General features: G+C 42.6%; 1 long non-coding RNA gene across 2 annotated transcripts in view; it reads right to left on the bottom strand.

Annotated features, from left to right (window-relative positions):
• Positions 1-22855, bottom strand: part of LOC111093793 — a 122287-nt gene extending 99432 nt beyond the window's left edge. The window contains exons 1-2 of one of the 2 annotated variants that reach the window (XR_005383268.1): positions 22787-22855; positions 19832-19878 (exon numbers count right to left, since the gene is read on the bottom strand). This is a non-coding gene — a long non-coding RNA (uncharacterized LOC111093793). Of the gene's footprint in view, positions 1-19831; positions 19879-20337; positions 20601-22786 lie in introns of those variants that run through there. The other variant, XR_005383266.1, reaches the window with a different exon arrangement.
• Positions 22856-23374: the final 519 nt, after the last annotated feature.

Below are 23374 nucleotides of genomic sequence, written 5' to 3'. Positions count from 1 at the left end.
CTCTTAAGAAGACACAGGAGATCATATTTCCAAATGGGCAATGTAATGAATGATTTGCTAGAGGTTTTTCATGCCTTACTAATTTTGATGATAGAAGTCACGTTTGATTAGCCTGGTTAAGTGTCCATTGTCCAGAGCAGCTTAAGTAGAGAGAAATGTCCTCTCTTATTGCCAAATTGTCATTTAGATTTATTTAGAATCTCACCCATGTTTAAGGTTGTCTCAGGGTATAAATTAACTGTTTTACAAAGGCCTCCCCAAAATGCTTTAAATGCTTGAAGAAAACGCCAATTTATCATTATTATATTCACAAAGCAATTTTTAGTAATTTATTTTCTAAAAATTTGACTTTGCATTTCTATCAAGAGACAGAAGCAGGAACTTGTCCCCAACAGTTTATTGTTAAAATAAAGAACATGATATTTTCACAGCAAGGACCTACCTACATGGCAGGGGAAGAGACAGAACTAGAGTTCCCTCCATCTAGTATTTGAGGTTAACTTAAATAAATATTACTGGCATATAATGAAACAGTTTAACATTTTATGTTCAACCACTAAAACACCTCAAAAATAATAACTCCCCTTCACTGAGCAGTTAGTTTATGACAGGCACCAGATTAAATGTATTACAAGTATAATTAACAGCAGTATTAGATATTATTATTCCAATGTTCAGATGAAATACTGAGTGAGAGTCAAAGAGTTTAAAACATATGGCAAGAACAAATCATTTAGGAACCAGCAGAGATGGAATTTATAATACAGTCAAACCCTAACTCTGAAGTTTGGATTTCTGTGGAAATTGACAAGCTAATTTTTATATGGAAATGTAAAGGAGGGACGCCTGCGTGGCTCAGCGGTTGGGCACATGCCTTCGGCTCAGATCATGATCCCAGGATCCGGGATCAAGTCCCGCATTGGGCTCCCTGCGAGGGGCCTGCTTCCCCCTCTGCCTGTGTCTCTGCCTCTCTCTCAGTCTGTGTCTCTCATGAATAAATAATAAATCTTAAAAAAAAAAAGGAAATGCAAAAGAGTTAGAATACCCAAAACAATTTTTTAAAAAGAATAACAAAGTTGCAGAACTTAATTACCTAATTTTAAGACTTGTTATATAAAGCTGCAGCAATTGAGACAGTGATATTGAGAAAAAGACACACAGATAATTGAAATAGAATATAAATGCACTATCAAGGGATCCTTGGGTGGTGCAGCGGTTTGGCGCCTGCCTTTGGCCCAGGGCGTGATCCTGGAGACCCGGGATCGAATCCCACGTCGGGACTCCCGGTGCATGGAGCCTGCGTCTCCCTCTGCCTGTGTCTCTGCCTGTCTCTCTCTCTCTGTGTGACTATCATAAATAAATAAAAAAATTTTAAAAAAAAAGCACTATCAAAAAAAAAAAAAAGAATATAAATGCTAAAAAAAACATACACACATAGCCATTTGCTTTTCTACAAGGATACCAAAGCTGGGGCACCTGGGTGGCTCAGTGGTTGAGCATCTACCTTGGGCTCAGGGCGTGATCCCAGGGTCATGGGATCGAGTCCTACATCAGGCTCCCTGTGAGGAGCCTGCTTCTCCCTCTGCCTATGTCTCTGCCTCTCTCTGTGTGTCTCTCATGAACAAATAAATAAAACATATTTTTTAAAAAAAGAACATATAAAGAATTCTTACAAGTCAACAATAAGAGAAGACAGATGACCCAATAAAAAAGGCAGAAGATGTGAATAATCACATTTTCTTCATCAAAGAAAATAAATGAATGGTAAATAAGCCCATAAATAATGTTTCACATCACAGCACCTGAGTGGCTCATCCAACTCTTGATTTAGGTTCAGGTCATGATCTCAGGGTCGTGAGATCAAGCCCCACATCAGGCTCTCACTGATGGTTGAGCCTGCTTAAGATTCTCTCTCTCCCTCTACTCCTCCCCACTTCTCTGCCTCACCCTTTCACTCCTCCCCTGCTTATATACATGCACTCCCCCTCTAAAAATTTTTTTCATGTCATTAGTTATTAGGAAAATGCAAATTAAAACCATAAAATGGTAATACTATGCACAGTCTAAAATGGCCACCATATGGCTGGCTCAGCAGTTTAGCACCTGCCTTTGGCCCAGGGCGCAATCCTGGAGTCCCGGGATCGAGTCCCACATCGGGCTCCCAGCATGAAGCCTGCTTCTCCCTCCTCCTGTGTCTCTGCTTCTCTCTCTCTCTCTCTCTCTCTATGTCTATCATGAATAAATAAATAAATAAATCTTTTTTAAAATAAATAAATAAATAAATAAATAAAATGGCCACCATAAAAAAGACTGACCATAAAAAGTGTTGGAGGTGACATCATACGGTGAAATTATACATATATTGCTAAGAATAATCTCAAATGATATAAACACTTTGATAACTTAGTAGTTTCTTAAAAGCTCAATACATCTCTACTGTGTGATCCAGCCATTCCAATCCCTGATAGTTAACCAAGAGAATTGAAGAATACACCCCTACAAGGACATGTTTAGAGATTCGTACAAAAACATGTATTTCTTCATAGCAACTTTACTTGTTAATAGTCCCAAATTAGAAACAACAAATGTATATCAATATGTGAAGGAGTAAATAAACTGGTCAGTACAATAGAATACTACTCAGCAAGGGACACATGGGTGGCTCAGTTGGTTAAGCGTCTGCTTCTGACTCAGGTCATGGTCCCAGGATCCTGGGATCAAGCCCCATGTGGGGCTCCCTGCTCCATGGGGAGCCTGCTTCTCCCTCTCCCTCTGCTCCTCCCCCTACTCACGTGCACCTGCTTTCTCTCTCAAAAAATAAATAAATAAAATCTTTTTTAAAAAGTAAGAATACTGGGTATCCCTCGGTGGCTCAGCAGTTTAGCGCTGCCTTCAGCCCAGGGCATGACCCTGGAGTCCCAGGATCGAGTCCCACGTCAGGCTCCCTACACTGAGCTTGCTTCTCCCTCTGCCTGTGTCTCTGCCTCTCTCTCTCTCACTGTGTGTCTCTCATAAATAAATAAATAAATAAATAAATAAATAAATAAATAAATAAATAAAATCTTTTTTAAAAATTTTTAAAAATAAATAAAAAGTAAGAATATTACTCAGCCATAAATAGAATGAACTCTTGATATACCCAACCACATGGAATGAAGTGATGGATCTTTAACTATATACATACACCAGAACTCTTCAAACAGTATGCTTTAAATAGATGTGACTTATTATTTGTCAAGTATACTTCAATAAAGCTGTAATAAATTAACAATGATAACAAACATATCATAACCAATTCAATAAAATAGAAATCCATGAGTCCATACCAATGTAAGTAAAAAAACTACACACAGAGCAGCCTCTACCTTACAGTGGAATACCAATTAGGAAATGTGAGAAGAAATGATATCATTACAAAAATGATACTCAACAAACATCACTGTAATAAATGACCAGGCAAGAGATATGAATGGATGTTAAACTCACCAAGTAAAATGTTGATGTGAAATAGAATATGGAAGTATAGTCTCAAAGTAAATCCCGACAAGATATCTACTCATTACTTATTAATGAACTGTATGTACAGTGGAGAAATATCATAGACACCATCTTGACCAAATGACAAAAGGTAACATCTTTGGTGATGAGAAAATGAGATTTTGTGTGTCTTCTGATATGAGGCACTAGAAAGAAAACAGTACTATTTCTGTGGTGTTCATGCCTAAAGTCACATTCTGAATCCAGTCATAAAAGAACCACCAGACAAACCAAACTGAAGAAAATGCTATAAAATAACTGACCTATATTCTTCAAAATTGTCAAGATGATAAAGAACAAAGAAAAACTAAGAAACTGTGGATTGAAAGAAACCAAACAGACTTGAAATGAATACTAATGAAATACTGTGGATGACTCTGGATTGGATCTTGACCCAAAAAGCAAAAGAGGGAGAGGCAATGTTTGTTAATGATGTTATTACTATTCCTTTCTATAAATGACGTTATTAGACAGGCAGAAAAAAATGCATGGATTAGGTAAAAATGTTGTAGCAATGTTAACATCCTGATTTTGATAAAGGCACGGAAACTCTGTGGTAGTGTCCTTGACTTTAGGAAATACACACTGAAGTATTTAGGAGTAATCTGGCAACATGTCTGCAACTTAATCTTAAATGTTTTAGAAAGAAAATGATATATGAGAAAAAGTGAAAAGACAAATGTAAACCATTAATAATTTCGAAACCTAGGTGAAGGGGATAGGGTAGTTCTTTGTATTAGTAGTACTTTTTTTAAAAAAAGATTTATTTATTTGAGAGAGAGAGACTGCAGAGAGTACGGGTTGAGCAGGGCAAAGGGAGGGAATCCCAAGCAGACTCTGCACTGAGCACGGAGCCTGAAGCAGGGCTTATTCTCACAACCCTGAGATCACAACTTGAGCTGAAACCAAGAGCCAGATGCTTAACTGACTGTACCATCCAGGCACCCCAGTTCTTTGTATTACCATTTCTATTTTTCTTTTAAATCTCTTATAAGTTTAAAATTATTTTTAAATAAAATGTAAAAAATATATATTCATGTGGCTTTGGATAAAGGATCTATGAGTTCCTTTAATTCTTACATCTCTTCTGTAGGTTTGACATTATCCTTCCCCTAGAAAAACAGAGGGAATGAAACCATGGGGGTGGGGGTGGTTGAGGAGCTACTTGTCTGGTCTCTGGCCTCACCCATTTGGGCATATACTCAACACACACATATCAAATGCCTGTCGTGTCCCAATCTTGTGCCAGTTTCTGGGGATCTGGGCTGGAGTGTAATGGCCGTGACCTGGAGCCTGTTAGAGTGCAGACATGCAGGGCTGCCGGCCAGCAATGTGTGAAGCTCCTTGGTAAAACCCAACAAAAGGTAAGAATCCGCAGCAATCATCCCACTTCATCTCCGGAGTACAGCACTGGTATTGTTCAGAGCCCTTAAATACATGCAGTCCTCTTCTGCACTTCCTCAGGAAGAGATTCATCGCCATCTCATTCCACATCACTTAAATTCCAGCATCATTTATTTATTTATTTATTTTAAAGATTTGTATTTATTTATTCATGACAGACACAGAGAGAGAAAGAGGCAGAGACACAGGCAGAGGGAGAAGCAGGCTCCATGCAGGGAGCCCGATGCCGGACTCGATCCCGGGTCTCCAGGATCACGCCCTGGGCAGAAGGCGGCCCTAAACCCCCTAAACCGCTGGGCCACCGGGGCTTTTCAACAGCGTCACTTAAGAGAGATAACAAGACCATTAGACTTAATGCTTGTGTCCTCCACCACCCCCCTCCCCAAATTCATATGCTGAACCTCTAGCCCATTAGTGCTGGTAGCTGAAGGTGGGGCCCTCATAATGAGATTAGTGGCCTTATACGATGAGGAAGAGAGCAAGAAATGGCCATATAAGCAAGCATACAGCAAGATGACAGCCACCTGCCAGCCAGGAAGACAGTCGCTACCAGAAGCTACCATGCTGCCATTCTGATCTAAGACTCAGTATCCAGAGCTGTGAGAAAATAAATATTTATTGCTTAAGCCATTCAGTCAGTGGCGTTTTGTTATGACAACCTGAGCTGACTACAACATTCCTTTGCCCTCCTTCCCTTTTGGGCTCAGGAGCCAATCCACGATCAAGTGTTGTCTTTAAATGTCTTCCTCTTGGAGTAATGTCTCTCTGTCAGCATTATGAACAAATAAAAGGACCAGAAGCAAAGTTGCTACAAGGAAAGTTTTACCAAAGAGTTTTTTTCCTTTGACTACAAAACAATAGCAACAACAATAATGACAAACTTTTTTTTAAAAAGCACTTACTAAGTACCAGCCTATGTAGTAAAGGATTTCGAAAGCTTATCTCAGTAAATCCTCCCCAAAAAAAACGCATGTAGTGGGTTCTCCTATTATTCCCCTTCCCTTCACTTGCTAATGACTTAAAAGAGGTTACTTTCTCAAAGTTGATGCAATATTTAAGTGGCAGAGCTACAGAGAATTCTCTAGAACGGTGCCTCTTAAATGTACATACAAGTCACTGAGGTATCTTGTTAAAATGCAGATACTCATTCTGCATGTCTGGAGGAGGACTCAGATTCTGCATTTCTAATAAGCTCCCAGGTGATGCTAATGCTGTGTTCCACTAAACACGATTTGAATAACAAGCCCCTAGAAGTACATAACAGCTAAATGTGCCCGGCACATAAGTGCTCACTAGATATTTCTTGAATTATTTAACAGAGAGAAGAGATAAAGAATGGGATTTTTAAAAATCTGTTGTTGACCTCATTTTAATCAGCAAGCCTTGGTTATTGTACATTTTCTCTATGAGGATGTTGTAAAATCAAATACTTCACAGGAGATCTGGAAGATTTTTAGGCATAAGACACTGAACAATTACAGAGAACCTAACGCCAGAAAGCTGAGAGCAGACCATCACCGTGTAGGGAACGCTTTTCCATATGTATGTCTACTTAGTTACAGCCTAATTTCAGCAAGGCTATTCCCTTCTCCATCCTTCTTTGCACTGACCAGCTGGTGAGAATACCATGAGTTAATGTCTCACCCTCTAAATGTCATACGAGGCTACAGGGGCTGCAAAAATCCTGTCAGGAAGAGAAGATTCACAAGGAAGTTAAAGGCCAACACTGGCTAGCATTCCTGCTTAGGCTTTGTGGATAGAAAACCTTGACATCAAAGCAAGTCACTGATATGCCAACTGCACATTAGTGTTTTAGAGGATAAATTAAGTATAAATACAGGTTAGTGTGCAATTTTGAGACTTAATAAATACTCTTATTAAGTTACAGCCTTTTAAAAAAATATTCTATTTATTTTAGAGAGAGAATGTGAGAGCATGAGCAGAGGGGGAGGGGCAGAGGGAGAAGGAGACTCCCTGCTGAGCAGAGAGCATGACACAGGGACACATGGGGGACACTTGGAAACACAGGGCTCCGCGACCAGAGCAAGAGGCAGACATTTAACCAACTGAGCCACCCAGGCGCCCCAGTTACAGCCTTTTTACCTGCTTAATTAAGGTATAATGGAAACTATATATATTTAAAATGTACAATTTTGTAAGTTTTGACAAATGCATATGCCTGTGAAATCATCATCACAACCAAGATGATGAAATACCAAATATTTCCTCAAATCCAGTCCTTACCCCATATTAACAGAAGTAGAAGTCTACGTTTAAAACCTAAATTTGTGCTGTGGTTTAGATTTCTGACCACAGGGACATAAGTCCCAGACCAACTCCCCTATTTCCTCAAAGGCCTGAGTTCAGCTCTCCAGGGCCCTTTATCAAGCCTTCAACGGTTAATAACTCCAAACTCTTTTGTTTCCCCATCCTTAGGAGTGTGTTACGGGATGAATTGTGTCCCCACCCCACAAATATGTCTATTGAAGTCCTAACCATCCCCCAACCAATATGACTGGTGGCTTTATATAAAGAGAGAATTTGGATATAGACAGCTACAGAGGGAACACCATATGGAGAGAGAAAAAAGATGACCATCTAGAAGTCGATGACAGAGGCCCACGGACACCTGGGTCTCAGATTTCTAGCCTCCAGAATAGTAAAGAAATAAATTTCTGTTGTTTAAGCCACCCAGTCAGCGGGATTTTGTCATGGTACTCCTGCCAAGTTGATAGAGAGTGCTATAGCTGTTTCTCCAGTTGTCATATCTGTTATCTTAAAGGATTTTATTTTTGAACTTTTTACTTACCTAGTTACCAACTTTATTCCTAGCTAATAATTCTTTGTGTTAAATTCTCTCTACTACAGTAACTGGTGTGGTTTCTGGCCCCTAATGGGACCCTGACTAATACATCAAATCACCTCCTTGCCCAGCAAAAAGAAAATCGATAAACTGACTTCATTCTAGATACTTCTTTTCACTAATGAAGATGGCTGGGGTTCTCCAGCAAGGGCAGGTCTGTATAAATTTCTCATCTCTAAGGTGCTGAAAATTAAGTGGTTAGTTCACAAGTTTATAAGAAAGGGTATATCACTCCAATAAAAGAGATTTAGAAAAATAAATGATTTCTCTATGCAATTATATGCCAAAGTTTCATATAATAAAAGCTAAGAAAATATGTTAAGTATGTTACTAAAATTGACTCAAAATAGTGCTCACTTTGGCAGCACATACAATAATAAGATTGACTCAAAATAAAATTAAACATTTAGGGATGCCTGGGTGGCTCAGCGGTTAAGGGTCTGCCTTCGGCCCAGGGAGTGATCCTAGGGTACAGGATCGAGTCCCTCATCAGGCTCCTGTGTGGAGCCTGCTTCTCCCTCTGCCTGTGTCTCTGCCTCTCTCTGTGTCTCTCATGAATAAATAAATAAAATCTTAAAAAAAAATTTAAACATTTAAGGAGATTATCATAAAGAAATTAGAAAGGTATCTGAAACCTACCCTCATCTCCCCCTCAGCTCTCAACATTTAAAAGATAACAACCCAGTTGTTTTTACTGGTGAATTCTACCAAATTTTCAAAGAATTCCTACACTATTTAAACTGTTCCAGGGCAGGGATGCCTTGGTGGCTCAGCGGTTGAGCGTCTGCCTTCAGCTCAGGGTATGATCCTGGGATCTGGAATCAAGTCCCGCATCAGGCTCCCTGTGAGGATCCTGCTTCGCTCTCTGCCTATGTCTCTGTCTCTCTGTGTGTGTGTCTCTCATGAATAAATAAATTAATTTTTTAAAAAAAGTTCCAGGCCATAGAAAAAGAAGGAAAACTTGACAAATTGTTTTTTGAAGGAAGCAAGACCTGACTCAGTTCTGACAAAGATGCTCTACTCTATCCCCAATAAAAGAACGTAAAGATAACTTGTAAAGATCATGAATTTTCACATACACATCAGAGAAGAATGAGGCCAGGTAATCTGGAGAGAGAGTGGCCTAGGAATGGCCTTTAGCTTCTCTCTTGAAGAAAAGAGCCCCCTCTGTCAATCTGTCCCAACCCTCTGCCTTTGAGACAGATCTCACCTAATTCATTTCTGAAAACTGGGCATATGTCCCACTCTTAAAGATCCTTTGTTGAAAGAAAGAGCATGCTGGCTCTCCCTCCAACCTGTGCCAGGGGTTCACCTGATGTCATTTATCCCAACCTGTTTTCCCAGTACTGCACGGCCAGCTAGTCCCTTGTTCCGTGGGTACACACACACACACACATGCACGCACGCACACAAACACACATTGTTGTTTTTCTCCTCTATCTTTTAAACAGGGGATATATTCAATATCTGACTATGGATGTTGATGAAAGGATCCGAGCAGGAAAATTAGGCATTTGGTATTGTGTCTCTAACATGTATTTGTCTATTTTAGTGGGCAAATGGCCATGTGGAACTGTTCTACTGAACTAAGAAAGCGAAGTGACCCCAGTGTACCAAAAGGTAGAGAACTGAGAAGGATCAGAAAATGATTGTAAAACTACTAGTCCTAGACTCCAAGTCATGGCTCACTCAATGTTTATTTTCCCTGATACAGAAGATTCACAAAAAACGATTTGTACAGGAGCAAAAATATTATCATTTTCTGGGTTGCCTAGAACCTAGAATCTAACATGTGGCACACGGTAGTAATGAACATGCTGCTATTTAAACTTCAAATATGACAAACAACAGAAAACATATCCTTTTTTGAATCCCAGAAATGCCTAACCTCTGAGAGCACCCAAAACTATCCAGAAGTGACTCAGAGTGAGATGAGTGTCAGGAACTTGAAACCATATGCTTTTTTAAAACATATCATTTATGGACATCTGGGTCGCTCAGTGGTTGAGCGTCTGCCTTCGGCTCAGGGTGTGATCCTGGAGTTCCAGGATCAAGTCCCACATCAGGCTCCTTGCAGGGAGCCTGCTTCTCCCTCTGCCTATGTCTTTGCCTCTCTCTGTGTGACTCTCAGGAATAAATAAATAAAATCTAAAAAAAAAAAAAAAAAAAAAAAGTATAATTCACTTTAGGAATCTGCAGGCTATCCTCTTGCTTAAATAAAGTCATATATTTATGAAAAGCCACAGATATGGGCAGCCCGGGGGGTTCAGCCGTTTAGCGCCTGATCCTGGAGACCAAGGATCAAGTCCCACATTGGGCTCCCTGCATGGAGCCTGCTTCTCCCTCTGCTTATGTCCTGCCTCTCTCTCTGTGTCTCTCCTGAATAAATAAATAAAATCTTAAAAAAAAAAAAAAAGCCACAGAAAAAATGACCTTTCAACTCAAAAACCTGGTCTCAAATAAATAGCTTACCTCTTTGAAAGATAAATCCAGATTGATAATGCCTGAAAGACTTAAAGTTGATGATTTTTTAAACTATTTGAGCAGGAAGTAAAGTCAAAATAGGTAATATGTTTGCCCTGGGTTCAAATAAATCAGAGAAAAACAAATGCCTTATGATTTTACTCATATTTGGAATTTAAAAAAGAAAAAAAAAGAAAAGAGACAAATAAAAAAAATCCAGATTCTTAACCATGGAGAAAAAACTGGGGAAAGTCGGTGGGGGGGGGAATGGGTGAGATAAGTGAAGGGGATTAATGATGAGCACTGAATAATATATAGAATTGCTGAATCACTATATTGCATGCCTGAAACTAATATAACACTGTATGTTAATTATACTAGAATTTAAAGAATTTTTAACTAAAAATAATAAAAAGTAAAAGTAAAAAAAAATTGTGGAATAGAACTTTAGGGAAGTCCTAAAATCCTCCAGATTTTTAAGGAAACAAAGAATGCTCACTTGAGAAAGTTTACTAAAATAATTTCCTACCAATATTGAATTCATCACTGCTTTCAAATATCCTGATTCCAGGAGATGACAACCACATTATATTACACATTCCTGCTATGGACTGAATTGTGTCTCCTCAAAACTCATATGTTGAACCTCCTGGGTTCCTGGAAATACCTGGAATTTTTTTTTGGGGGGGGGGGGTGCTGTAGTTAGTGTTTGCATACGTAAAAATTCATGGAACACTTAAGATTAGTACATTTTGCATGTGTGATATACTCAATTTAAAAAAAAAAAGACAGGTATTTATTGTATAAAGCATATCTGGTCTTGGGATACCTAGGTGGCCCAGTCGGTTAAGCATCCGACTCTTGATTTCAGCTCAGGTCATGATCTCAGGGTTGTGAGACTGAATCCCATGTCAGGCTCCACTGAGCATGAAGCCTGCTTAGGATTCTCTCTCTGTCCCTACCACTCTTCAAGCCCCCGCCCCTGCTCGTGTACTCTCACACACACGCTCTAAAATAAATAAATCTTTAAAAATATATATAATAAAGTACATCTAATCTCTTTTGTGTTGCTTAGTAAACACTGGAGCCTGCTAGTTTGTACCGAGGGTGGTATCAATGGCCGCATCCAGGTTTTACCTCTAGATGGAATCAGTGCACCAGCTGCCTGGCAGGTTAAGAGTCCGGAGCCCCCCTCAACCATCCCTCCTACCTCACCACACATCTTCCTGCCCTGTGATCAAGAGGTCATTGGGTAGCAGTCCAGAGCGGGAACCTGTAACTGCTTCAGCATTGACCCAGGTACAAATTCTTACCCAGAAAAAAGGCCTAAGAATGCCATAGAATCACTATTCAATTATGCTGTACGATAGAGGAATCTCAACCACCTGTGAACTTGCTCTACTCTGGGCCTTATAAAGCCCCTCATAGGCACATTCAACCCCAAAGTGGGGCATGAAGAAAAGAGATAAGGAAGATGTACCCTTTCAATGCTTCTTTTTTATGGTCCCTACATTCCAGCTCTTGAGGTTCACATCCCCTTACGAGTGAAACAAGGTGGTCTACACAGGGCACAGTCTCCCCAAGACCTGCTCCTGTTTCTCCCAGGCTTTTCTAATTTCTAAAAGACATACTTTCTGCTCGGTTTCACAGCTTGTCTTCTTTTTGTTCTTTCTAGAATTCCCCCATCCAGACTGTCGTGAAGGAAGAGAAAGGAATATGAAAATAATATAGAATAAATATTAGAATGTAGAATAAATAAGATAGAATAGCTCCAGAAGAGGACCAAAATATTGTGCAAGTAACAGCTTTAAGGAGTAAATTGCGACCCATTAATTTGAAGTTTATGGCTCTGCTATTCTCAGAGAACATAATAAAAAAATGTAATCATTTGCAAGAGAAATGACAGCAGTAAATCCCTGGAAATGAGGGTTACAAACAAACCCAAGCATACTGCTTTGTTCACTAATGTAATGTCCAACTCAGTCGTAACTCTACAAGGAGAGCCCAGAAATAATTTGGACATCATAATCTGAGCTTGGTCTCATAGGTTTTTAAACAAACAGAGCACGTAAGAACAAGCCCAAGAAGTTAGAGCAGACCAGGCCCTGCTGCGGGGATATTTACTGCCTCTTCTTCCTCCGTGATCACCCACCTCAACTCCTGTCTCTTTTCCATCCTTACCCTTTTGCTCAGATTTGTTCCCTGCAACCATGTCCTCAACAACACTGCTTTATTTCCACTGCCAGTGGGTCCTCAATGCACCACCTCACCTGTTTACATTAAAGGGAGGCCTGGGCACAAAGCTGCTCTTATTCCTCATCTGGGCCCTGCCTGCCACCGCAGCAGATGGGCCATGGGTGAACACGAACCCCCAGTCGTTAACCAGCTGGTTAGCTTCGGGAAAGCTCTTCCGCCCCGGTAAGCCTCAGTGAACTCATCTAACCCGATGAGGTTAAGATTAGGATTGATATTGATTTAGTTACTTTATGATTTTATACTAATTCGGGAAGCCTGGGTGGCTCAGCAGTTTAGCGCCGCCCTCAGCCCAGGACCTGATCCTGGAGACCGGGGATCGAGTCCCACGTCAGGCTCTCTGCATGGAGCCTGCTTCTCCCTCTGCCTGTGTCTCTGCCTCTCTCTCTCTCTCTGGGTCTCTCATGAGTAAATAAGTAAAATTAAAATAATATATATTTATTCATTTCATCTTCACCACAATCTTGTGAAGTGGGTATTACTAGTCCTGCTTTATGGGTTGAGGGAACAGACACAGAGAGTAAGTGACCTGCCCCAAATCACACAGCTACAAAATGGCAGAGTTGAGACATGAGCAGATATATGGCACCTGAGTAATAAATTCTTTATCTTTCTACTCTACTGTCTCATACATATTCAGTTAATACCAGCTATGATTGTTACCGACTGGCAATTTAGGGTAGTGGTCACATTATAAATGACAGGATAAGCTGCAGGTGAGCCCAGTGTCTACATAGAAAACTAGTAGAAGCTACTGATGATCACAGGAGTAGTTAACTCATTGATTCATCTACTTAATAAGTATTAGAGCTAGGCACTGTTCTAAGGGATGAATATGTAGCTGTGGGTGAGAAAATGTTATGGTTTTATCTCTGTACCTTTTCACATGCTTCTCCTTTTGCTTGGAATGTACACAACACACATACACACACACACACACACACACTCTCTCTCTCTCTCTCTCTCTCTCTCTCACAGTCTGGTCAATCCTCACTTTTTCCCCTCAGTCTGGTAAAAGGCAGCTGTGGCTCAGTCAGCTCTGGATTCCCACCTTCTGCAACATCTCAGATTCTGCAATTAAACTCTGAGAGGAGCAAAAGAATAAAAGAACATTAAAAAAGGAGAAAGAGAAATAAAATTTTTAAAAAAGCACATTTGGGGGAAAACTACATTTGGGGACATGCCAATGGAAAGAAACCAAAAATAAACATTAAGAGATGAAACTGGGGTATTAAAGAGTGGAAAAGATGAGACCGAGAGGCAGTTTAATAATACTCTCCAGTACATGAAGGACTTTTACATGGAGAATAATAGTAGGCTCTTCTCCTCAGGGAGTTATAAGGGAGGAAATCATTTCCAGTGCAAGTGGTAGAGGCCGAGTCAGGTAGCTTTACTGGGCACTTACCACAGGCAGGGCATGATCACTGCTATCAAGGGGCTTACACTTTAATGGGAAAGACAGCTGTGCATAAAAGGATGACTAATATTCAATTTAATGGGACAGATTAGAAGAGCAATGAATTCAGAGAAGGGAGAGATCTCTATGAATTCATGAGCTGAGATAGAGAGGAAACACTTCACTGAAGAGATGAATTGGTGAAATCCTATCAACGAAAGATAGACTGGGGCAGAGAGAAGAGCAGTAGAGAATGGCATAAAACCTGATTGGAATGCCTGGAAAATGCATTTTTAGCAGCTCCTTGCTAAAATCAATTTCTTTACTTCCTCACTAGAAGCTGTGCCAGGCTCAGCAAATCTCCCTGTCTCCAATTTTTTTTCTCCCCTCTTTCCACTGGATAATTCCATCAACAGCCTGATTTTCTATCATCTAAAACACAAAACCAAAACAATTTCCACTCTATCGTCCATTTCTCTCCTTTCTCCTTTGTTCCTTTTCTTATGGGAAAATTGCTGGACATCATGTCTCCTATTTCTCTCCTCACATTCTCTCTAGATCCCACTACATTCAGGCGGATCCCACTACATTCAGGCGAATCCCACACCAAACTGCTCCAATCAGGCTCGTGGTGACCTTCACGTGGCTAAATCCATGGTCAATTCTCAGTCTTCAGCTTATTTAGCTGACTTATCTGACTCACTTGATGCCTCTCTCCATGAAATGCCTTTCTGATCTGGCTTTCAGAACACCGAGCTCCACTCCTTGGTGATATCACTCACTCTCATGACTTTAAAATATCATCTATATGAAGATACCTAGGTGGCTCAGTGGTTGAGCATCTGCTTTTGTCTCAGGTGGTGATCCCCACGTCCTGGGATCGAGTCCTGCATCAGGCTCTCCACGGGGAACCTGCTTCTCCCTCTGCCTCTCTCTCTCTCTCTCTCTCTCTGTGTGTCTCTCATGAATAAATAAATAAAAAACTTTAAAGAAATATATTTTTAATAAATAAATAAATAAATATCATTGATACGCGAATGACTCCTGCAGCCTTAATTCCACACTTGTGTACCCAACTGCCTATCTGATACCTCTCCCTAGATGTTCAAAGGCATCTCAAATTTAACTAATCCAAATTTTATTCCTAATATTCCTCACCCATTTCCCCCAATTATACTCCTTTTACAATGTTCCCTTCGTCACCCTTGATAAAGGGCAGCTCTAATTCAGTTGTTCAGGCTAGAAATCTTGAGAGTCCTACTGAACTCATCTGCTGCTCACTCTGCATCCAGTCCAGCAAATCATAACAGCACATTCTTCAAAATAGCTCCAGAATCTGGATTTATTTTTAACACTTCTTGTATTGCTGAGTTTAAATCACTGTCATCTCTCACCTAGATTTTTACGAACCTGCTAATTGGCCTGTTTCCACTCTTCTAGTCTATTATCAACACAACAGGCAAACATCCACATAAAATGCCAGACAGACCAGGGTACATCTCACTCACAGGAAAGGGCCACTGTCCTCTCTCTCACCCACAACATCCACACTATCTGCTCTGCCTATTTTACTTCTCTAACCTTATCTAACACACTTGAATTTGTTCACCTACGCCAACTCCTCTGACCTCTTCCCATTCCTAGAACACACCAGGCACTGGTTAGGCCTCCCTGCTTGCTTGTTCTGCTTAGAACGTGCTTCCCTCAGATAGCCACATGGGTAGATTCTTTGCTTTCTTCAGGGCTCTGCTCCTATGTCTCTTAGAGAGGACCACCTTGGCCACCCAATAGAAAATTCTGAACCCTTCCCAAAGCTTCCAATCGTCCATCCCTCTCTAGTTTCACCCTTTACACTTATTAGTTATCATACAATAAAATGTACTTATCTTATTATCTGCCCCCATTAGAATCTAAGCTCTGAGATGGCAAGGCTTTATTGCTTTGTCCCCAGGGACCTTGAATTATAGCCAACAAATAGTTTTTGAATGAATAAATGTTACCAAATATTCATTATAGGCTTCACAATATTCAATAGAATCTGTATTCATAAAGAAATTAGCTTATGTAGAGTATAAGCCACTTGAAACTGAGGAATTTGAGTACTGGGTGCAGAGAGAGGAGACATACTTGACCTTTTATATTGTAATCTGCTTTTTTCTCTTAATATATTGTAAATATTTTCCTATTTCTTCTACAAGATGATTTGTAGAACACATCTTGATTAAGAATCATGGTAATTGCACCTGCTTTCCCCCAAATGCCATTTTGAAAATACAATTACATATTTTTTGGCTTTTAAACATCTCTACTATTATTATTTATGATCACATTTTTAAAAGAATAGCTTGTTATTTTCCAAATTTGAATAACAAACATTCTCTAACCTAACACTAAAGAGTTTACTTTTTTTTTCCATGCCACATCTTCAGCTATAAAGACAAAATGTAATGCATCTAGCAGACTATAAAAGGAATAACCAAGACATAACTTTTCATTAGTACATTCTCATTATTACCTATCAAAAGTGATGGAATTTTGTGTCATGCATTTAAAAACTCAATGATAATATTTATATTTCAATGGCTTTTGGTGATGCAGTACATATGCATATTGAACTAATTGGATGTGAAATTTCAAGGATTTTTAAAATCCCTTCAAGGAAATAATCCAGAGAATAACCCATATACTCCCAAGAACAATGATACTGTACTACATTAAATCTAAAGTCCCATCAATAGGATATAGCTCACCATTTTATTATCCACCACAAAGAAAAAAAAAGGAAAGAAAAAATATCACCCATTAAACTATGGAAAAATGCTTTTCTATCACTCAGATTTTTATTTTATGACTATTGAAAGAGCTTTTTCAGATTTATTTAGACATAAATTTCTATCATATATCATTCTCATGCTTATATAAAAAGGCAGATAGAAGTGAAATAAATCGGTCAAGGTATTCCCAGTACTTCCTATTTAGAGGTAGGCTCATCTAAGTCACTTCTCAACTCAATCTTATTGATATCCATGTTTTCCACCAATATTGCATGTTCTGATATCAAAGCAAAATAATACTCCACTGTGCTGTCTGGGGCTTTCTGATAACGTGTCAGTGTGGTTTTCAAACCATAAGTGGGCTTACGGTCTTTCTTAAATCCTTCTGAAATGGTTAACTCCCTGAAACTTTTAGGGAGCTACAGTTTTACAGCCATGCCAGCAAGAAGTAACAACCTAAGGACGCACATCCCAGCAATGGTAACTAAGTCATTTCCACTTCACTGGTTGACAGTTATTGTAAAATGCCCTAGGTTGTAAGATAGTGACTTAAAATTTATAGATATGGCAACAAACTTCATTTTTGCTTCTGTAGCAGTAGGGAGGCAGCAGGGAAATCACCCTGTCTGGTTGTGGCAACGGTGCACCGCAACTCTTCCAGCTAAGTGCTATGACACACAAAACCTACGTGTGGAAAGATTCGATTCTAGGCAAAAGACCTGGAAACAGCGTGGAGTCTGCTATCAGAGGTCAACAGAAGAAAGCTGAGGTCAATACAAGCAAAAGCCCTGGTCAGGCCGGATCACATGCAGACAAAATGTCACAGGTTTAGTTAAGAGCAGTGTCATGGGGCGTCTGGGTGGCTCAGTGTTTGAGCATCTGCCTTTGGCTCAGGTTGTGATCCCTGGGTCCTGGGATCGAGTCCCACATCGGGCTCCCTGCAGAAAGCCTGCTTCTCCCTCTGCCTACGTCTCTGCCTCTCTATGTCTGTGTCTCTCATGAATAAATAAATAAAATATTTTTTCAAAAAAAGAGCGATGTCATGAGTCAATTTGGTTCTGCTTGACCACTTGCAAGATTCTGTGAATGTTCCAAACTTTTCTACTAGACTAAGATATAAGAGTAAATGGCTAAGATAGAGAAACTTAGGAATTCACAGTTTAATATGCTGGTTTTTTAAAAAAATTCACATTAGATATCATTATTTAACATTTATGGAGTTCCTCAGGTCTTATAACAGGTGTTGAAATACAGTATTAAAGGTAATCCTGGGATCCCTGGGTGGCGCAGCGGTTTGGCGCCTGCCTTTGGCCCAGGGCGCGATCCTGGAGACCCGGGATCGAATCCCACATCGGGCTCCCGGTGCATGGAGCCTGCTTCTCCCTCTGCCTGTGTCTCTGCCTCTCTCTCTCTGTGACTATCATGAATAAATAAATAAAAAATCTTTAAAAAAAAAAAAAAAAAAAAAAAAAAAAAAAGGTAATCCTATAATCCTCAGGAAAAAAAATGTTGGCTTTTTCAACCCTAGCATGAAAAGAAGGGGCTGCCTATATTATAAGCCAATTCACACTCTTAGAAAACCCATTAAAATAGCTGGATATTATGCTCAAATCTCTTAGAGCCCTCTGGTACAAAATGAGGATTAGAAAACGGGCTATGGAGAATGTTTCCGACCTGTGCATGGTTAAACTTACTCTTAAGTAGGAGATTGCAAGAGTATCCCCTGAGGAAGAGAACACTGTAATTTCTTCCTTCTCACATAATAGACATGATACAATAATAAAGCAAGAAGACATAGTTAAATCAATTTATCTGACAAAGAAGTGCCTGTTTGTATTGCAGAGAAAGGGAAGAAACCAGTGGTTATGAAGCATCTGCATTTCACTGGGCTTTTCACGAAGGTCATCTCATTTAATCCTCCCGGTGTATTCGTGAGGGGGTGATTTTGGAAACCACAGCTTGGGAAATCCAAGTAATGTGCCTGGGACAGTGAAGCTAGTGGAAGCAGGGGTGAAGCTGGACCCCAGCTGCTTAACCTTCTCAGTTTATGCTTTTTCCACCCTCACACCTGCTAAAAGATTATGAGTCTGCCAAAAGGGATCTTCCTGCCTCCATATAATCCTGCATTTCTCAAGGAGAAACAGCTAAGAGAGAAGGCAGCCAATCCACATTAAGACTCCGGCAGAGATTCAATTTCTATCTGCCTGGTAATAAGCTTAACAGTCTATTTACTAAAGGGAGTTTCTGGAATGCTCTCTGGTTGTAGGTTACTTTGCTGACACTACTAATTAGATCCTTTCCCAGAAAGGAATCAAGACCATTCAGGAACGTTCTGCCTCCCCCTTTTGCTCTACAACCCCCTTCTTTTCCTGTCCCCACCCCCTCCATCTCTCATATTGGATAATTGGGAATGGAAAAATGGTAGAGGGTACAGTCCTCCTGCCCCCTTAGTTTTATAGCCTATCGTCCTGGGGCTTTACAATTGGGTTTTAGTCCTGGAAAGATAAAGCAGCTTCCTGCACCTTCACCCATAATTATGAGGAGGCTCACAAACCCAACCAGAATCCAGGATGTCTTAACTACAAAGTGCTCTAGTAGATCCTGTGGCAGCCTTCATCTCAATAGAATGAACCCCTAATTCTTTCCCACATGTGACGTTTGCCATTTTTCTTTAAAAACCTCTTTTTACATATCGAGGCAGAAACAGAAAATCTCTTTGGCTTTCTTCCTCCCTGCTACTCTATTTATAGTTCCAAATGTTGCCAGGTGTCAGCAACAAAATTAAAGAGGGACCATTAGAGTCTCTGCAAGCTGTTGGTGTTACTCAGGCTACATCTAATATTTTACATTAACAAGTTCAGTGAAGTTGCATTCATTCAAATATCCGGGACATTGTAAAGATGCCGAATGATCTACTGGTTTGCAATCCCCAAACAAAGCCTCTTTCTGTGCATGCACATTTAAACTGCTAATACGTAAAGAATTGAGCCTGGGGGAGTCATGATTCAAGCTGAAACGCTTCACTGAAAGTGCCTGTGCTAGCTGGAGTGTCCTCTACTTCATGTTGTGATAACGCAGATAAGTAGCTGTGCTTTAACACCGAAGAAATGGAGAGAGCGCTTAAGATGGTAATTCCCATACCTTTAAAATCAGGCGCACATGTTCATCAACAGGTTCGACTCATTTATCTAGAAAATGGGAATGGAAAAAAAAAAAGAAAATGGGAATGGTTTTAATTAAGAGATAACTTCTGAAAAAAATTTAAAAGACTGCTCTCTCTATTGCTCTTGCTTAATTAGATTTATCTTGGAAGGAATCTGGAAACTCATAGCCTACTTAATTTCATAAGTGTGACAGGAAGTGTCTGTGGATGGGTGGGTGTGTGCAGGGGCAGAGGTCATAGGACTCAAAGCAATTTTGCTGTATTTCTTGAACTACTTCACATGAACAAGTTTATATTTTGACTAGTGGGTCAGACAGATGAGGCATATAACCAGGTGTTGCCAACTTCTCCCAATCCTGCCAGTCAGGGGAAATGACAAAGTAGGAGTAGGGGTAAAAAAATGAAGCCTGTATTCATAATGTTTTTGAATGTTTAGTTATACTTCAATACATTATAGTTCTAAAAATTACAGCTGTTGGGGTACCTGGGAGGCTCAGTAAGTTGAGCATCCTGCTCTTGGTTTTGGCTTGGGTTGTGATCTCAGGTTCATGAGATCAAGCCACATGTCCGGCGAGATGTTCAGCTGGGAATCTGCATGGGATTCTCTCTCTCCCTCTGCCCCTCCCTCAGCTTTTGTGACCATGCTCTGTCTAAAATAAATAAATATTTCTTTTAAAAAAATAATTTTAAAAAATAAAAATAACAGAAGCACTAATAGCAAAGAAGATATGACTAGATATCCAGAAATGAAAGTAAATGAGAAAAGTTCAGGAATGTAACTAAAAGAGACTAAAGAGATCATTGTGTAACCCTCCACAAAAATTAGCAATTTACCAAATTATCCATTTTCTTTACAGCTTTCCCAGAGAGGAATGTCACCCGTTACTTCTAAACTTGCCTTGGGTTCCCACCACTAAACAGTATGAATTATAAAATCAAATATAACAACTCTGACATATTCCAGCTTTCCCTCTGCCCCCACTCCATAGTCCACCTCCACCTGGACCAGCCCACTTTACAGGAGGTGAGGGCCAGGCTCAGTTCCCAAATCCCATTGTGTAGAGTATTAGCATAAACCTTAATCTGGCATTAATCTAATGACATTTTCATTCCTCCAGCCTCAGCTAGCCTGGGTCATTTACTCTCGGTTCTTTTTTGGTGGTGGTGGTGGTGGGTGTGGAGCGCTATTGACAAAGGATGCTCCAAATTTAAAACTTCATAAAATTACCGAGGACCTTTTCTCTTGAAACAAAAAAGATCTTTTAGACAAAACACTTTGTTTTCATAGTCCCAGGCTTTTTATACTTGAATTTTCTCTTCTCCTTTACAACTAAAATCAGTGTGTAAATTTTTTATTAAAATGCAGAAGTTCTGTACTGTTGGAGGCTTTTCAAGAGCTCAGAGAATAGGTGTATTTGCAGCTCTCTTATATCGATCTCTCTGTCATCTGCAGGACTAATTGATTTGCTTCAAATAAGATTTTTGTACTACCTGTATCAGAGAGAACTTGAAAACCTCAGTAGAGAACTTAGAGAAATAGAAAATATATGTAAAGTACCACAGCAAATAAACATTTATCTTTATTCTACTTTGCAAGTCATTCCAAAGAGACTTCTAAACCGCTTGAATGAAATGCGCGGTCGTGGAAATAAACCGAGATCGACCGACCGAGAAGAGCAAAAGCTCGACTTTCAGAGCTTGCGGTGGGAGGGCTCTGCGGCCGGGTCGCCGGCTCCGGGGCCTCCGGGAAGCAGCCCGACACCCGCCCCGCGCCGAGGGCGGACGGACAGATGGCCGTGCACGCGGAGAGCAGACGGACAGACGGCTGTGCACGCGGAGGGCGGACGGACAGACGGCCGTGCACGCCGAGGGTGGGACGGACAGACGGCCGTGCACGCGGAGGGAGGGACGGACATGGACAGACAGACGGCCGTGCACGCGGAGGGCGGACGGACAGACGGCTTCACACGCCGAGGGCGGACGGACAGACGGCTGTGCACGCGGAGGGCGGACGGACAGATGGCTTCACACGCCGAGGGTGGGACGGACAGACGGCCCCGCACGCGGAGGGAGGGACGGACACGGACAGACGGCCGTGCACGCGGAGGGCGGACGGACAGACGGCTTCACACGCCGAGGGCGGACGGACAGACGGCCGTGCACGCGGAGGGAGGAGGGACGGACACGGACAGACAGACGGCCGTGCACGCGGAGGGCGGACGGACAGACGGCTTCACACGCCGAGGGCGGACGGACAGACGGCTGTGCACGCGGAGGGCGGACGGACAGATGGCTTCACACGCCGAGGGTGGGACGGACAGACGGCCCCGCACGCGGAGGGAGGGACGGACACGGACAGACGGCCGTGCACGCGGAGGGCGGACGGACAGACGGCTTCACACGCCGAGGGCGGACGGACAGACGGCCGTGCACGCGGAGAGCGGACGGACAGACGGCTGTGCACGCGGAGAGTGGACGGACAGACGGCCGTGCACGCGGAGGGCGGACGGACAGACGGCCGTGCACGCGGAGAGCGGACGGACAGACGGCCGTGCACGCCGAGGGCGGACGGACAGACGGCCGTGCACGCGGAGGGCGGACGGACAGACGGCCTCGCACGCTGAGGGCGGACGGACAGACGGCCTCACACGCCGAGGGTAGGACGGACAGATGGCCGTGTACGCCGAGGGCGGACAGACAGACGGCCCCGCACGCGGAGGGAGGGACGGACACGGACAGACAGACGGCTGTGCACGCGGAGGGCGGACGGACAGACGGCTTCACACGCCGAGGGCGGACGTGTGAAGAGGCGGCCCCTCGGGCTTGGCAGGTGGCGGGGGACACGCGAGGGGCCTCACCCCGAGTCCCGCGTCCCGAGGGGACACGTCCGCACCCGCCCGCCCCCGACGCAGGCGTCCGCGTCGAGGCCTCACCTGGGTCGGGGCGGCGCTGCCGTCCAGAGGCTCGCGGGCTCCGGGCCGGGGGGCGGGGTGGGGGTGCAGGGGGCGGTGAGGGGCTGCGGGGCTGCGGGGGTCCGAGGGTGTGCAGGGCTGCGGGCTAAGGAGGCCAAGGGGCGTGCGGGGCGTGCGCGAGGCATGCGCCGGGCGTGCGCGGGGCGGGGCGTGCGGGGGCGCGACCGTGAGGCCTCAGGCTCTTGCCGGTGAACCCAAGTGTCTTCCCGCATATCCTGACCCCGGAAGGTGATGATTGCGATGCTTTTCTATCCTTTGGCTCCCGTGGTCCGAGCCCAAATACCTGCACGAAGGAGCCCCGGCCGCGCTCAGGAGGCCCCAGCCCCGCCCCCCCCCCCCCCCCCCTGCAGGCTGCCCCGCCTCCGTCCCGAGGGTGCTGGGGAACCGCGACTGCAGGCCCTGGGGCGGGCTGCGCTGACCTAGAGGCACCGAGGCAGCGGCGGGAACGCCCCCCGCCCCCTGCAGGCCCCGGGGCCGCCCCAGGAGGAGGCCCGGCCGTTTGGAGGACGGGACCTGCGCTCTGCGGGGCCTCGCGGCGCCTGCGGCCCT

The sequence above is a fragment of the Canis lupus genome, chromosome 33 (assembly GCF_011100685.1).
Source record: "Canis lupus familiaris isolate Mischka breed German Shepherd chromosome 33, alternate assembly UU_Cfam_GSD_1.0, whole genome shotgun sequence".
Lineage (NCBI taxonomy): Eukaryota > Metazoa > Chordata > Mammalia > Carnivora > Canidae > Canis > Canis lupus.
This window is presented reverse-complemented; position numbering and strand designations above follow the sequence as displayed.